Source organism: Oryctolagus cuniculus, chromosome 1, assembly GCF_051225735.1.
Source record: "Oryctolagus cuniculus isolate XC-2025 breed Fujian yellow rabbit chromosome 1, ASM5122573v1, whole genome shotgun sequence".
Lineage (NCBI taxonomy): Eukaryota > Metazoa > Chordata > Mammalia > Lagomorpha > Leporidae > Oryctolagus > Oryctolagus cuniculus.
The window spans coordinates 86,858,941-86,874,849 of record NC_142867.1 but is presented as its reverse complement, the minus strand read 5'-3'; the positions used below and the strand labels follow the sequence as shown (position 1 = coordinate 86,874,849).

Sequence of the window (15,909 nt, the reverse complement as noted above, 5' to 3'; positions counted from 1 at the left end):
TAAGTAAATTATAAATATTGTCTCAGGTTAATCATTGGTTCCTACCTGGCATGGGATCACTCAGTCCAGGCTGGACAACTACTTCTTAGGTATAACATGCTTTGGCTTAGCATGGCTTTGGGGATTCAAGTTCCTTCTGACTGAGTTCCAAGAGCAAATTTCCCTTCCAGGTCCAAACTACAGACCCCATAGCAGGTCCTTGCTTTCCTGGATTTCATTCCATCTACCTGCAAACAAGCTCCAGATCCTGATGTCTTACTGAAGGCTGAGTTTATGAAATGACTCCGAGTCCTCTTTGTTTTCCTTCTAGGCCAAGGGTGCATATCCCAGATTTCAGGTTGGAAAAAAAAAAAATGGTGGTGTGTGCACATAAAATTATCTACAGGGAATTCTTGGTTTTTTTGTTTGTTTTGTTTTTTGTTTTTAGATTCTCAAAACTTTGCTTTGGGGCTTACCTTCTAGAGACTATCAACTGCTCTACTTTTTACATGCAATATGTCTTCAACCCTTGCTTTTGTTGATAAGCCTTTCTTCTCTCTAAACCTTTTATAAAATTAATGTATTTATTTTAATTTTATTTGAAAGAGAGAGATACAGAGATTTTTCATTTGCTCCTTCACTCCTCAAATGCTTACAGTAGCCAGGACTAGGCCAGGCTGAAGCCAGGAGTCTGGAACCCCATCCCAGTCTCCCAAGTGAGTGGAAGGACTTAAGTACTTGGGCCATCATCTGTTGCCTCTCAGGATGTGCATTAGCAGGAAGTGAGGATAGAAGCAGAGGATCAGGCACTTTGATACAGAAAGTGGGTGCGCCAAGTGGCAACTCAGCTCTGCACCAAACGCCTATCCCCAAAGCTTTTATTTATTTTTTTTACCATATCATATTCTGGGTCCACTGCACCCCTCCCCACCTTGCCCTTACCCTGCCCTGTCCTGGTCCACTTATTGTCTGACCCTGACAACCCACGTCCAGTTCATTGCAGAACCATCATCCCCCAACTACATTTACATATCACATCCATAAAGTAGCCTTTGTTTTCAGTAGGAAGGAACACAATTACACTGCACATAATTAAAGAGACCATTCATCACAATCTCTGTAAAAAAGCAGACTTGACTTTTCATCTGTTTCTTGTTGTTTACCACTAATCTAGATAATTCAAGATGACCATAAGACTTTTTTCCCTTATTTCTAGATTGATTTTCTGATAGCTAGCAAAGTGACACAGAAAGAGCCCTGGACTTAGGATCAGAGACTTATTTTCAAATCCCAGCTCTGGCACCTGTTAGCTGTGTGACATTGGGAAGGAGGTATCAACACTCCAAAGTTCAGTTTACCTATCTGTGAAATGGGAATAACACCATCTCCTTCAATCCACCACGGTGAGATTTGGATGACATTCATTACCTGCAAGTACCCAGCTCTCTGCCTCGTCAGTGATGAGTTTAACCTTAGCCTTGTTGGTCTCCATGAGCAGACTAGAGAAGATGAGCATTGGAGATTCCCCTTTGCCAATTGCTAGCCGTATATCAGGGGCAACCAGTTACTTTAATCTCTCTGAGATTCTGTGTCTCCATCTATAAAATTAGGTAATATCCCTTACCTTATATAGGACATTTTAATCTGAATTTACCTCACAAAAGGAATATAGCACAAGGTGTTGTGACGGAGCATCTCCCTCCCAGGAGAGACAGAGCCAGGAAATTTAAGCAGGCTCCCTGCCAACCCTGTCCCCATTCCCCCATTCCCTCACCACCTCACCCACCTTCCTCTGGTTAAAGTATTTCCCAGGAGGAGACCAATCAAGGAGATCTGTGCTGGGGAAGGAGGGCAGATTCTAGTGGCCTGGGGGGAGCTGGGCATGAAATTAAACCCTGAGGCAATCCCAGGACTTGAAAATGCTAAATCATCTACCTTCAATGCTTGGTCTAAGTGACAACTAAGCTCCCGAAAGCCTCCTGGAGAAATGCAGTCTATAACAGTACAAAGATGGTTCACCCTATCTTTAAAAAAAAAATTTATTTATTTATTTGAAAGGCAGAGCTAGAGAGAGGGAGAGGAGAGGCAGCGAGAGAGAGAGAGAGAGAGAGAGAGAGGTCTTCCATCTGCTGGTTCACTCCCTAGATGGCTGCAACTGCCAGAGCTATACTGATTTGAAGCCAGGAGCCAGGAGCTTTTTCCAGGTCTCCCATGTGGGTGCAGGGGCCCAAGGATTTGGGCCATCTTCCACTGCTTTCCCAGGCCACAGCAGACAGCTGGCTTGGAAGTAGAGTAGCCAGGACTCAAACTGGCGCCCATATGGGATGCCAGTGCTATAGGCGGTGGCTTTACCTGCTACGCCACAGCACCAGCCCCACAGTTTTTATTCAATGGTGTGTTTAACCTCAGTCCATCCATGGAAGTGTTTTCCATTAGTTGGCTGCATAATCTTGATCTATCACACCTTTTTTAGACCCTAGAACTGCTAAGCAACCATGTTGCACCCAAAAACCTGAGGATAAACTCAATATCAGTCCTGTCCCCAGGAGAGGAACAGTGAGGGCAAAATCAGAAGGCAGGAAACTGCCTTCAGCAATGTTTTCTTCACAGAAGGAAAACAAACCAAAAGAATCTGTGTCTCTCCAGGACCCCTCATAGGCCCTAGATTCTGACTCGCTTAAATGTCCAGTTCTTAAAGGTTCTGGAACAGTCTGTGGGCACGTCCTCAGAGGGAAACAGCCCTCTTCAGTGTCACTGGAAGTGCAGGAAGGAGTGGGAGGAAAAAGAGATCGCGTTTTTGTTTCCTGATAACCGTGAATTTTCATTGTTTTATCTGGCTTTCAGCTTTCATCAAAACAAGTTGTTTACCAAGATTAATGCCTGGTAAAATAAAGGCCCCAGATAGTTCTACCTGTGGGTCCTGAGACTCAATAATGCCAGGCTCAGATTACACCCTCTGCTTCTGTGGGGCAGCTTCAGTATGTTATTGTGAGCTGCTTTCTGTTGATTTAAAGTGAGATGACATGGAAACAGATTAGCGAAAACCGCAGACATTATAAATTGCAATTTGGCCTCAAAAGATGAATGAAGAAGAAATGCTTTGATCTGTGATTCAGAGCTGAGCTGCAGTATTTACAGAAAAAAAAAAATCTGCGGGTGGGGGTGGGGGCGCGGAGAGGGGGAGAGAGGCATAGCAGAGCCTTTCTGGATTGAAAGGAATAGTTTCTCAAATTACAGATGCCCTAAATGAATATGAAGGCTCAACAAGAGAGTGCAGGGGTTCTCTTGCAATTTCATGAGGCCTGTAAGGGTTGATAGCGAGGTGGTTTGACACCACAGGACATCTGGTCTAGCACCTAACTCATTTCCCCCTGGCAGTCCTGTGACAGTTGGCCCCCTGGATGTCCTCCTGAAGTACCTCCTTCCCTTACCGGGTCCCCCCATGTCTCTGTCACGGCCGCTGAGTGACCAGAGCAGACGCCCTCTGGGACAGTCGTCCCTCTGCCCTTCTCCTCATACAGGATAAACAGGCATCCTGGGGACTCTGAGATAGATAGAAGGCCACACCCTGGCAGCTCTCTGACCTCACACAAAACCAGGAGTCCCCGATCAGCTGAACTGGCCCTCACCTCATTCTCCAGCGCCCCGCTCTTGCCACGCTGCCTGCCACTCAGCCCTTGACTGATTCAGACTTAGTGGCATCATGGGATGTTACAGTCTGGAGGGCTATTAGAGATCAGAGAACCAATCCTTTCAAAGTCACTGATGGTAAACTGAGGCTCAAAGGAGGCGTGTCACAGCTGGCTGCTCTGCTCTTTGCTGGAGAACAAATAGAATGAACATAGGAAATCCCTCATGGGGAAAAATGTCGAGGAACTAATTCTCTCCCCTCTAACTTCCTGCATCGCCACCTACGGGGTCCTCAGAGGCCTTTTTTTGTGTCCTTCTGCCTTGGGGTGAGAGGGAACAAACAGAAAAATATAGGAACAGCCAGAAAAATGTCAACTTGAGCATTACTGATAGCTATTATAACTGATAAGTATAGAGCATATACCTGTATGCAAGGCATTGCTTATCCATATTAACTCACAATCCCATTAAGAAGTGGGTACAGTTCGATTCCCATTTTACATGGAAGGAAAGTGAGATTTGAAGATGTGAAGCAGCTTCCCTAAGGTCTTGTTAACAAATGGCAAAGGCAAGCCTTTCTCCTGTCGGTTCCCTGTGTGTCTGGAGTGCCAGTTCCTCAACCACTGACTGTAGGAGACCTCAGTGTGTCTGTGAGCCACCTGGTCAGCTTGTAAGCAATGCCGCCGACTGGGCCTCACCCCAGGATTTCCATCAACACCTCCCAGTTTTCTCCCCATCTTTCTGTCAGCCTTGAAGCATCTCCTTATCATTTGTAAGCTTATCAGTCAGCCCACACTGCCCCTTTGGGCTGCTCTAGATCTCTTTTCATCCCAGTCTTCACCGGCTTCTGAACTCCCACACCTGGACCTCCCAGGCTTCCACACCCCTCTCACCTGCCTCCTCCCTCCACCTCTCCCCATTCCCACAAATCTCACTTCCACCTTAGATCTGGGGTGCATTTCTTGCCCTCCCCATATTTTTGCTAATAAAAACAGTGTTGTAGGGCCGGCATTGTGGCACAGCAGCTAAAGCCTCCACCTGTGACACCAGCATTCCATTTGGCTGCCGGTTCAAGTTCCAGCTGCTCCACTTCCAACCCCGCTCCCTGCTAACAGCTAGGGAAAGCAGCGGAAGATGGCCCAATGCTCTGGGCCCTTGGCACCCACATAGGAGACCCAAAAGAAGCTCCTGGCATCGGCCTGCCCAGCACTGGTTGTTGCAGCTATCTGGGGGAGTGAACCAGGAGCTGGAAGATTGATCTCTCCATCTCTGTCTCTGTAACTCTGACTTTGAAAATAGATAAATAAATCTTCAACAACAACAACAACAACAAAAAAACAGTATTCTGTAAGCATTAGCTCACACTGCCACTTGTCCTGGAAATATTCTCACTGTTTATTTGGGGGTGGAGAGCTGGGATGAGGGAAATTTCTCAAAGGCTATCTCCTTTTGATTGTTTCCTATTCACCTAGCCAAGTATTCATGAAGCAGTTCCCATCTGCGGAGCACCATTCAACTGAGTAAGACACAGCCTCTGGCCTCCAGATCTCACCATCTAGCTCTTCTATCCGAAAAAGAAGGACAATACCTCTTTGCCTTCTTCACAGGGCCACCCCTCACTTATTTATTCACTTAGTAGACATGTCTTAGGCACAAAAAAGTTGCCAGGCAACTTTTAGGAGCTAAGAATAGGGGCTTTGTTCTCTCCGGGATCTTACAGGGAGAGAGACTCAGCAGAGGATTGCGCTGCAGTGCAGCTGTGGGAGCTGGAGGCAGCCTCGCCACCTGCCTAAATGAGGACTGAAATCTGGAGGGACTAAATGGCCAGGTGAGGAAAAGAGATGGGCGGGACATGTAGATAATAGCAAGAGGGAGGCAAGAGACGTCAAAGGCGGGATGCATTCAAAACATGCGTGTTGACTTCTGTGAGCAGAAGGGCAGCGTAGGAATAAAAGTAGGAGAGTTGTCTGAGGCCCTCTCTTTCTGCTCAGCTTCACAGCGCCACTTCTTGGCCTTCCTTCACCACCCTTGGGTGCTACGCAGCTATTTGCACGCTTACGGGGGTCTGGGACTCTCTCCCCACTCCCCACTTGCCCAGCCCTTTGACCACATCCCTGGCTAGCACTCAATCATCCTTTTATTTAGAAAATGACCTTGGCACAACCTTGTCCCAGGACCTCTGCATGAGTCGTCAGCCCCCCAAATAGACAGCCAACCATTTTGAGGTCAAAGCTAGTTTATTACAGCAGGAAGAAATCTCAGGGCCCAAATATTATACAAGAATTTAATTACGGGTGCACAGTTTAATTACTTAGTTCAGCTTTATATGACTTAATTTATAAATATAATTTACAGTTCCCTTGTTTCTTTCTCAAGACATTTAGCTCATTAATAGTGCTGACTCTAAGAGCTCTTCAGCCCTTTCTTGCTGGGCTCTAGGCCAGTGGTGTACCAAGGTGTGTGTGGGGGCGGGGGGTACAAGAGAAGTATGCTCCTGAAAGCAGCATTCTATCATTGGAATTGTTAACAATTTCCAGTGCATAGTGGTAATTAAAAGGCCAACTTTGTGGCTTTATTATTGTTTTTAAATCCTGTGAAGACAATGGGCAACCCTACCTCCCCCCACCACACTATCTGCACCCAGATAGACCACTTGTCCCTCTGCTATCCCCAGGCACAGCCTTCAGTTTCCCACCGAGGCCAGTTCCCTGCAGCTGTCTGCTGGGGTTTTCCCTTAGCCCTCACCACATTGCCCCCACCCCACCCACCCAGGTAGCAGTGTTTGATTCAACCAGTACCTACCTACTGTGTGCAAGACATTGTTGGCAATGAAGTGCAAAGCCAGGGAGAATGTGAGACAATAATTTACAGTTATTGCACACTCACAATGCGCCAGGCACTGAGCCAAGCTTTTGTAAACATTGCTTTTAATTTTCACCACAGCCCTGGAAACAAGGCTCAGATTGTTTAAAGCAGTGACTCTCAACCTTGGCTGTGTATGGGAGTCACCTGGGGACCTTTCAACTGGCGCCCACCCTCTAGAGATTCCACTTCAACTGATCTGGGTTATGGCTTGGTCATCATTACGTTAAAGAACAAAACCAAATTGAGAAACAACACAGAAAACCTCTTCAGGCAAATCTAATGTGCAGCCACACTTGAGAACTACTGATTTAATTTTCTTAAGATTCCACAAATGGAGCAGGGAGAGCAGGTAGGCTGGCCACTGGAACCCCACTGTGTGCCTGCCTCAATCCGCAGTCTTTCACTAGAAGACAGGGAACAAGTGGCAGGCACCATAAGAAAAGACAAAATGCATTTAAAATTCAAAGGCAATGAACTCAGGGAATTCTTCATGAAAGGGATAACTTCTGGGCTATTCTTTGAAGGAATTTGCATACTATGCAGAAGTGGTCCAAGCAGTAGGGTAAGATTCGCACATACGAGTAAGATGCAGAAGTTGAAACATGCAGCGAAGGTAAAAGGAACAGCAGACAGACGCGAGGGACTCTGGTATAACTGAGGGACACTGGGACAGGTTGTAAAAGACAGTGATACCCAACTGCTTCAGATCGAGCTACATGTAGACTAATGGTCATACCTGGGGTGAACAGAAGAAAAAATGGACAAGACTGGTTACAAGCGTGTATAGCACACCCACTAGCAAACTTTGGTATAAAGGCTAGAATGTGATCCAAGACGTTTGAACTTTAGTCCATGGGCAATAGGGACTGATGAAGATTTTATACTGGAGTGAGCAAATTGTGATAGGATCAGAGTTGGATTTTTTAATACAAATCCAGGCACTGTTGACATGGCTTCCTAAAAAAAGATTGACTCAGGGAATCTTCTGCCAAGCAATACTAACAGAATACTTTCATAATGTGTTATCACTAGTTATGGAGGTGGTATGTGTCGTGCTAGACACTGAGCTCTTCATATGCTTTTTGGCTTCTGATTCTAGTGTGTAGCCCAGGGGTTGGCACACAAGAGACACACAACTAGGAATGGCCTTTGAACTACTCATTAAATTCCATTCAGTAGGTAGCCTTCTATTCCAGAGTCAAAGGCAAAATTGATGCAAATGCAAGTGCATTAGAAAGAGAATGGGCGTTGGAGTCACAAGTCACAGGTTATAGCATGCAGCAGGTACAACGTGGAGGCCCTGAGCAGACAGACCTGGCTTCCAGGGACAGTGGTCTTCTCCGAGCCTCTGCTCCTCTTCGAGAGTAAGGACAGTGAAACCCACCCAACAGGAATGTTGTGAAATAGCACATAAGAAGGGCATGCAAAAGTCCTGGCACACAGCTGGCCCTCAGAGATGTCCGTTTGCCCCAATCCTCTTGACCATACGTTACTTTCAAATGCTTCAAATCAAATAAGGACAATCTTATGGATGGTTCTAATTTGTAGGAGTCACATTTTCCTATGTAAATGTTTGCTCTGCTATTCATGTGTGTGGCAGACCTTCCGGCATGAATAAGTCTGAAGTTTTCTTTGTTGTCTTTTATTAGCCTTCTGCACAATCATCCTATCTACTGTTGACTGAAAATATACTATGCCGTAGGTCCAATGTAAAGAATTTTCTATATGTTATCTCAGTTAATCTTCTAATCCTAAACAGGGGCTACCAGATTTGACTGTAGCCTGGTTTTGTACGGCCCTCAAACAAAGAATAGTTTGTACACTTTAAGGTTTGTTAAAAAAAAATGAAAAGGAATATGCAATAAAGATTGTATGTGCCACAAAGCCTAAAATATTTACTCTCTGTTTCTTTTCAGAAAAAGTTGGCGATCCCTGATCTGTAAGATAGGGACTAAAACTGCACCCCTTAACAGAGAAGAAAACCGTTTTAGAAAGACGAGATAATTAGCCAAGCCACACAGAGAGCAAGGAGCAAGTCTTGGCTCCAAGTCTAATTCCATACTCATGGTCTTAAACACCAGCTCTATTACCTTAAATTGCATTAAAATTTTCCTTTCCCTTTCATATAAACTGAAAGGGGACACATCCACGGCTTGTTCCTAAAGGGTTTGTTACTATCTTCTCTGCTGCCCACATCCCTGCAGATGCTCCACCTCCCCTCTTAGGCTAGGAAAAAAATAGGGCTTGCGCTCTGCTCTGAATGGGTTTCCTCTCCCACACTCCCCGCAGAGTTTTCAAAGTTGCAGAGGGTCAAGGGCTCCAAGGAGAGTTAAAATCCACAGGAGAGCCTGCTGAGAAGGAAACAGAATCCATTGTCTGCAGGGAGTCTGGATTCCAGCTGCAGGGGAAGGGGGGGAGCTGGCGGTTTCCTTCCACAGGGAAGCATGGCCACGGGCTCCCACATGGGCCCCAAAACCCACACATCTGAGCCTCCTTGTCGCTCTGTGTGGGTTTGGAGTTGGGGGTGGAGGAGGGACACCTGAAATCCACACTGGCTCAAGCTCCGGCAGCGCACCAGCTAAGAGCAGCTGCTGTCGTTTTATCTGTTCCATAATTCAGCAGGGGGATTAGCTTAAGGTTCTGACCCCAAGAGAATGATGCCCACAGTAACTGCTCTGTTATCCTGGCCAGCTGGGGAGTGAGGTGCCCTGCTTCATCAAAGCAGTGGTTCATGGAGAGTTGCCACCTATGCCATCAGTGGGCAGCCATTGCTCCAGGACTCAGAGTGCCTGGGTGTTACTTTGCACCAAAACCATCCAGAACAGAATTCCATCTTTTTTTAGGTTTTTTCCACAAATATGGTGCCACAGGGACACTGTCCTAGAGGAAGGGGGAGGGGCTGCCTAAAATGGAATTCATATTTATGGCGTTCTGTGCTACTCACGTAAAGCTGGATGACTTAAATAAATTAGCAAGTTAACACTCACAATCCTCAATGTTATTTCCACTTTACAGAAGGAAAAACTGAGGCTCCAGAGGGTTCATTCACTTAAATACATAATATTTATCAAGTGCCTCCTATGGACCTCATTACAATACTGAAGTGCACATTAAAGATTTCATGCTCATCCTTGCAGAACTTCTATTCTTGTAGAGTGGTGTCAATTAAACAACTACCCATAACACCAATTAATTATGGCAGGGATAAGTGCCACAAAAGGCAAGTGAGAACATGTAACAGAGAGAGGTGGCCCTGTCTCAGAATCCAAAATGGCTTCCCCAAGGAAGTGAGGTGGATGCTGAGGCCTGAGGAGTCCCTTAAGAGAGGGGCAGGTGAGCATTTGCCAACACTATTGTAGGAGGAGGTATGGTTCTCCCATACAATGCTAGAGCAGAGGGCAAGAGGTGGGCACTAGCACAAAGTGATGGTTAGCACAGCCTATAGCCACCAGGGCCAACCTCACTTGCAGACCAAGCAAGGAGGCCAGACTTTAGTCCATGAAGTTGCTGACAAGTCATGCTATGGAGAGACACAGCAGTCCTCAGAAGCCAGAACTCTTACAAGTAGGAAGTGATCAAATGGGAGTCAAAAGTCCCTGCATTTTTCACTGTAAGCAGCACATTTCTTTGATTTAAAAAGAGAAAAAAAAGTAGCAGCTTCTAGGTGTGATCAAATAATAGGATCTTCCAGCTGACAGAAAGGGTAACTGGTGCAGAAGGAAAGTTCTGTAGATTTAGAGTCAGAAGCGTTGGGTTCTACTTCTGCCTCTGCCCATTCGCAGTCTTGCAGCTTGGCTGTGTCTTTGAACCCCTGCAGACCTGTTTCCACACCCCCAAGAGGGAGTGTTGGACTACATGCTCAGGGAGTTATCTCAAGTAAAACACTATAGCTTGTTGCAAATACTCAGTAAATCTTAGCTATTCCTTTTGTCATCTTCTTTGAGCTCCAGTAATCTATGACTCTGGTATAAATTCTCTGGGTCCTCCCTTCCCATGCATAGTAATCAATCTTAGTTATTTCTAACGTAAGATTGTAAAACTATACTGTTTTCATAATCCTAGAATTCTCCAGTGCCACTTAGGAACTCTTGTCTCCAGAAGAAGCCCTGGATTTTATAGCTCACTTAAATGTTCACATAATTGATTTGCCCCTCTTACAAGATTTACCCACATAACCCACAAGTAGAGATTTAATTACAGTTCTGAAGGCCCTTACTGTTATAATACTGGCAGTGCTTTCATAGGTTAAGTGATAATTAAATTTTAAATTCCATGGGGGTCAGGCAGTTTTTGAATTTGGTCCTTGCCTTCCCCCACCTCATTTCACCACAAAGGTTAATTTGGTTTTTAAAATACAGGATGATCCTAAACAAAGAATTATTTTGTATGCCGTATAAAAATTGTGCCTGTTTTTATTTGCTTCCTTGATTTAGCAATAATACATTTTCACATGAGTGTGCTTATGTATGTGCCTGCAGCATACATATGGCGGATTGGGAGGGCAAGTCTTAATTATTGTTAATGCATACTTAGTGCTAGGCTACTTTCTTACAGCTACTCCTACCAACCTCATCATTCAACAAGCTTTGGGGCCTTCTCCTTTCCTTGCCCAGCTGGTATGTGCTCTCTTTGTGAATGCAAACTCGTTTTAATATTAGCTTAAGCAAGGCGTAATTAGGAGCACAAATCTGCTACAAGAAAACAACACAATTCATTCGAAAGCCAAGATTCAATGACTTCTGGATTATCTGTTGTTAGACTTTTTTATATCCTCATTGCACTCCATTCCAGTAATTGAAAGCTGTCTGCATATTTAAGTATGCAGCTGTAACCAGCCTGCTAATAAACTCTCTCAGGCAAGCCCTGTTGTTTTGCAAGAAGAAATTGGATAGCTCGTCTCCCTTTTGCAGTAGAGGAGTATGAGATCCTTTCTAGAGTCCTCCTGTGATGGCTACAAGAATAGAACTCACTATACACTGGAGCTGAGTCACACAACAAGGGTGCTTTTTATATGGAGTGCTAGTTCTTATTTTCCATAACAATCTTTTCCTGAGCTTTGTCTTCATTCTTAACCATCTGCCATCTCCTTCAACAGGTTCATTTTGTTGTGAGACCTGGTTGATTTACCCACTTGTCAACACTGATTGGCTGAAATAAAAGTAACCACCCATTCTAAATTGTCTATAATCAACACACAAGCCGTTATATGAAATACTCTTTTATAGAACTGTGTGTGTCTTTGGTGGGTACGTGTACATGTGCATACAGTATTAGCAAACCTCAAAGTAAAATGTGTTTATAGTACATCACAGAGTCACACCATGAGTGGACATTATGCAGGCAGAGCACCTTCAGGCAGCTCTTCTCTTACATAACATCATCAGGGGTAACAAAATTCTAAAATCTATCATGCAGCTTCTAGTTTTCCAGCCTAATCTCATGGCACCCCTCCCAACCCTCTTCACCCCCATTGCCCTCCTCACACACATCCACTGCCTTCTCTGTATGCCTGCCACACTGGCAGAATCAAGTCCTTGAAATCTATGCCCCTGGCCACCTGCAGGTCTGCTTGGAATCCTGTTCCGCCCCATTGCAAGCTCTTTCTTCCTTATGCTTCAGGTCTCAAGTGATCTCTTCCTGTGAAACTTGGCTGTGGATCTGAATCCACATACACTTGCATAGGTTTTCAACTACAGCAAACAGATTTAAAGTCCTTCTTCTAGCTGGGCACCAGGGGTAAAGGGAGAACAGGAAAATTGTGTCAGAGGATCATCCACAGACCTCCAATAGCCTCATCGAGAGCACCTCCAAAGAAACTGACCCTGAAGACTTTCTCTAAACCACTAATGTCCTGGTGCCATCATCTAGTTTGCTGACTCTTTATGCCATTTGTACAAGTCTCTAATCATTTCAAGTTCTAAATTCCTTACAAACAAGATATACCTTACTATGAAACTGTTTACAAAGCCAACCACTGGGGTGAATACAATAGAAATACACAACCAATATCACTGTCAAATTGTCCATTGACATGCCTTTGGGTTGACTTCCATATGAGTCATAGAATGACATGATGAAATGCCTAAGAGAGTGTAAACTGCATAAATACAGGGACCTTTCTATCATGCTGAGCATTTTCCCAAGCCCTGGCATACTGTAGGCACTCAGTAAGTTTTATCAACAGAGTAAATGGGTGAATGAATAAATGAATGGATGATATAAAGGCAATACTGAACACAAGTCCTGCCCTAAGGGAACTTTTAGACATTGGAGATTTCTCATGTGCCTAGTGAATGTTATTTGTATTTTCTCATTTCTCCTTTTTGATATTTTGGAATGGAGTTTACATTCTTAGGTAGCCCTTGAAAGGCCTATAAACATATAAATGAGAACCTTTACCTGAGCAACTTAAAAAAAAAAAAAAAAAACACTGGAGGGTTGGTGTTGTTGCAGAGCAGGTTAAGCCACCACCTGCAAAGCTGGCATCCCATATAGGGGCTATATGAGAAAGCACATCGCAGCCATATCTACTACATATTTACCAAAGTTCTTGAACAAATGTTGATCACTGAAATATCCATATACATGGTCAAAAATACATGATGTCAAGCCTGTTTTTAAAATTTTGTATCTTGATTTTGAATTAGTTTTTAACATATTCAATGTGGTTTGTAGATACAGTTCTAACATAATGATCCCTTCCTCCCTCTCTTCATGATGTCAAGATTTAATGCTCACATCTGTCTTCCACTGAAGTGTTCCACTGAAACTAAGAGAGGGCCAACAGTGTGGTGCAGTGAGCAAAGTGATGATTTGAGTCTCAGCTGCTCCACTTATGATCCAGCTTGGGAAGGCAGCAGAAAATGGCCCAAGTACTCGGGCCCCTGCCACCCATGTGAGAGACCCAGTTGGAGCACCTGGTTCTGACCTGGATTAGCCCCACTGTTTTGGCCAACCAGGGAGAGAACTAGCAAATGGGAAGATCTCTGCTTTTAAAAAGAAAGAAAAGAAACTAAGATGGAGGACGGTTGTCTGAGAATAATATACAATCTTCTTAGAAAATCCTCCTTGTAAGACTATCAAAAAAGAAGACGAGCTTTTGCTAGTTCTTGAACCCCACAGACTTGCAATGGTGTTTTGGTTTGGGCACGGGCAGGGGTCAAGTTGAGAACTTGCGAAGGAAAGGTAACTGTGTCAGTCGGTGTAATACTGTCTTCCTAAGTTCTCTATCACCAAAGTGAGGCCATCTTGCTTTGCAAGTGTAGTGATCCCCAAGCTGCCTTCTGGAGAACAACCTACTTCCAAAGAGCCCATGGGCGGCCCTTAAACCAAGGATACTTACAGGTGCAGTAAAGGCATATCCAACGACTGACCCCTCAAGCACACATATAAAGTGGGAATTATCAAGAGATATTGGAAGAAAACCACCTGCACATGAAGAAAATGACCAAAATATGAATCAGTTGATCACAGAGGAAACAGATAATCCAGAGGATAAGCGCCTTGAATTTTTTAATTAGAATCCCCCAAAATTGAGGATTTGTGTCTGTTACACAACGGATGTTATATTAAAAAGGCACAACCAGCCAAAAACAAGAAATAGTTCTTGTAAATTAAAAATTCCAAGAAAGAACATTCAATAAAACAGCTCAATAATAAAAGAAACACAGCAGATGACCAAATTAAAAACCCAAGAAATGAAGTCAAGATAAGTTCCTGCAATGAAGATTTTAAAAGCTAAAGAAATTACTAAATAAGAAAGAAAAATAGGAGACAAAGAGAGTAGTAGGAGGGACACTGATATAATTTGGAATTATTGGCCTTGCATAACAAAGAGTCAACAGTGCTCTCCACCTGATGATAAGAAATAGAATTGTGAGTGTATCCTTTAAGGTGGTATGGCTACTGAAAGCAACTAAAAGCACAGCATGTGAATGGCACCTGCCTGTAGGACATAAAACTGGAAAACTGCCTCTGGGATAACAGCTCCTTCTGTGCCCCTGCTTTTTTTTTTTTTTTTTTTTTAAAAAAGCATTGGAATATATCTTTTCTAATATTTTTCATAAGGATACTCTTAAAAATTATAATCCATTAACAGAATTGAGACACCATTCCCATCTCTTCTAAATCCTCACCACCCAAGGAATTAAGGAAAGTGAAGACTGAAATACTTTACACCAAAGTGAGGGTCTCTTGTAACAAAAAGAAGCCAGAGAAAGATCTTATCCTGCTATGTGTCCGGGGCTGTCCAGGGGCTCTGGATAAAGAAACTACTCTTGCAGAATTTGCATTCTTCCCTTAGCACTATAATGACAGAGTTATTACTTTGTAGTTAACAGACTTGGTGCTATTTTAACTGAGGAATGTGTTGCACAGGTGAGGATAGGCCATATTATCTCCAGAAGAAAAAAAGTAAATATTTCACAAGGAAGAGGTGTGTTGACTGTTAGGTAACATCATGTGCAATTCACCATTCTCCACTTCACTCCACACGAAGAGATCTTCTCAGGAGAGGGTGGGGCGGGCAGCCAGGTGTGAAGGATTTAAAACTTCAAGTAGAGGAGAAGATAAAGGAGATCTCGGCAGAGAATGAGGGCGCTGCCATGAGAGACTAGACTGGGTGGCACCTTTATATGGTGCATGGGAACAAGTTAGCCAGCAATCAACTCTCCAGTCATTAGAGTTTGCTGTCTGGGGTTGCTTAATAACATCCTCAGGTAGATATAATGCGGTCCCCTGCCTCAGAGTTTGCTAAAACTTGGTCCTGCAGCTGTTTGACATAGAATGCTCAGGAGCAGGTCTGCTGATCAGAGGACACCTTGTAGGTTCACGGAAAGAATAACACCCGAGCTTCAGAACATGCCAGTGGCTGGCCAACTACCTTCTCTTTTCTTTAGCAGATCTTCCAGACCCTCCGCTGTCTCCCAACATGACCAAAAAAGGAAGAGCACCTCCAACGTGAGCTAGAATATATGTCTGCTACCAGCAGATCAGAGATGGGGAGTGCTCATAAAAGAATCTAGATTACATCTAAACAAAACCAAGAAATTCCATTGTCTCTGCATATACAAGGACAAGTGGGAGTTAACTTTTGTGAACCTATGGCATATGTTTAATATTACTTATTGAGGCTGCATATTTCATGGTGCACTGATCTTTTGAATTATTCCTCAGGATCCTGCGGTACCAAGTTGGAGCTGGTGTGAAAGACACTCATTTGGAGGAGATGAGAAATGAGGCCAGAGAGATTTTTGAAAACTGCCTCTTGAGTCATCCCAGAACATCAGAGGGGGTCAAGGAGTGTACAAAGGTAAGAGATGTGCACAGAAGAAAGGGCTGAGGAGGAGAAGGCTTTAAGGAAAGGAGTGAAATAATCAGGTCTGAGTTTCAGCAAGATGCTCCTGGCAGTATTTGAATAGTGCATTTGAAGGGAGA

The 15,909-nt window shown here is 44.1% G+C and overlaps 2 long non-coding RNA genes across 10 annotated transcripts in view; one reads left to right on the top strand and one right to left on the bottom strand.

The window, feature by feature from the left end:
• Positions 1-15,909, bottom strand: part of LOC103349689 (uncharacterized) — a 109,151-nt gene that overhangs the window by 36,726 nt on the left and 56,516 nt on the right. The gene's annotated exons all lie outside the window — the stretch shown is intronic.
• Positions 1-15,909, top strand: part of LOC103349685 (uncharacterized) — an 85,022-nt gene that overhangs the window by 29,957 nt on the left and 39,156 nt on the right. For 2 of the 5 annotated variants that reach the window (XR_517841.5, XR_016233900.1), the window contains exons 1-2: positions 5,304-5,437; positions 15,649-15,784. This is a non-coding gene — a long non-coding RNA (uncharacterized LOC103349685). Of the gene's footprint in view, positions 1-5,293; positions 5,438-15,648; positions 15,785-15,909 lie in introns of those variants that run through there. The other 3 variants (XR_016233904.1, XR_016233902.1, XR_001793859.4) reach the window with 2 other exon arrangements.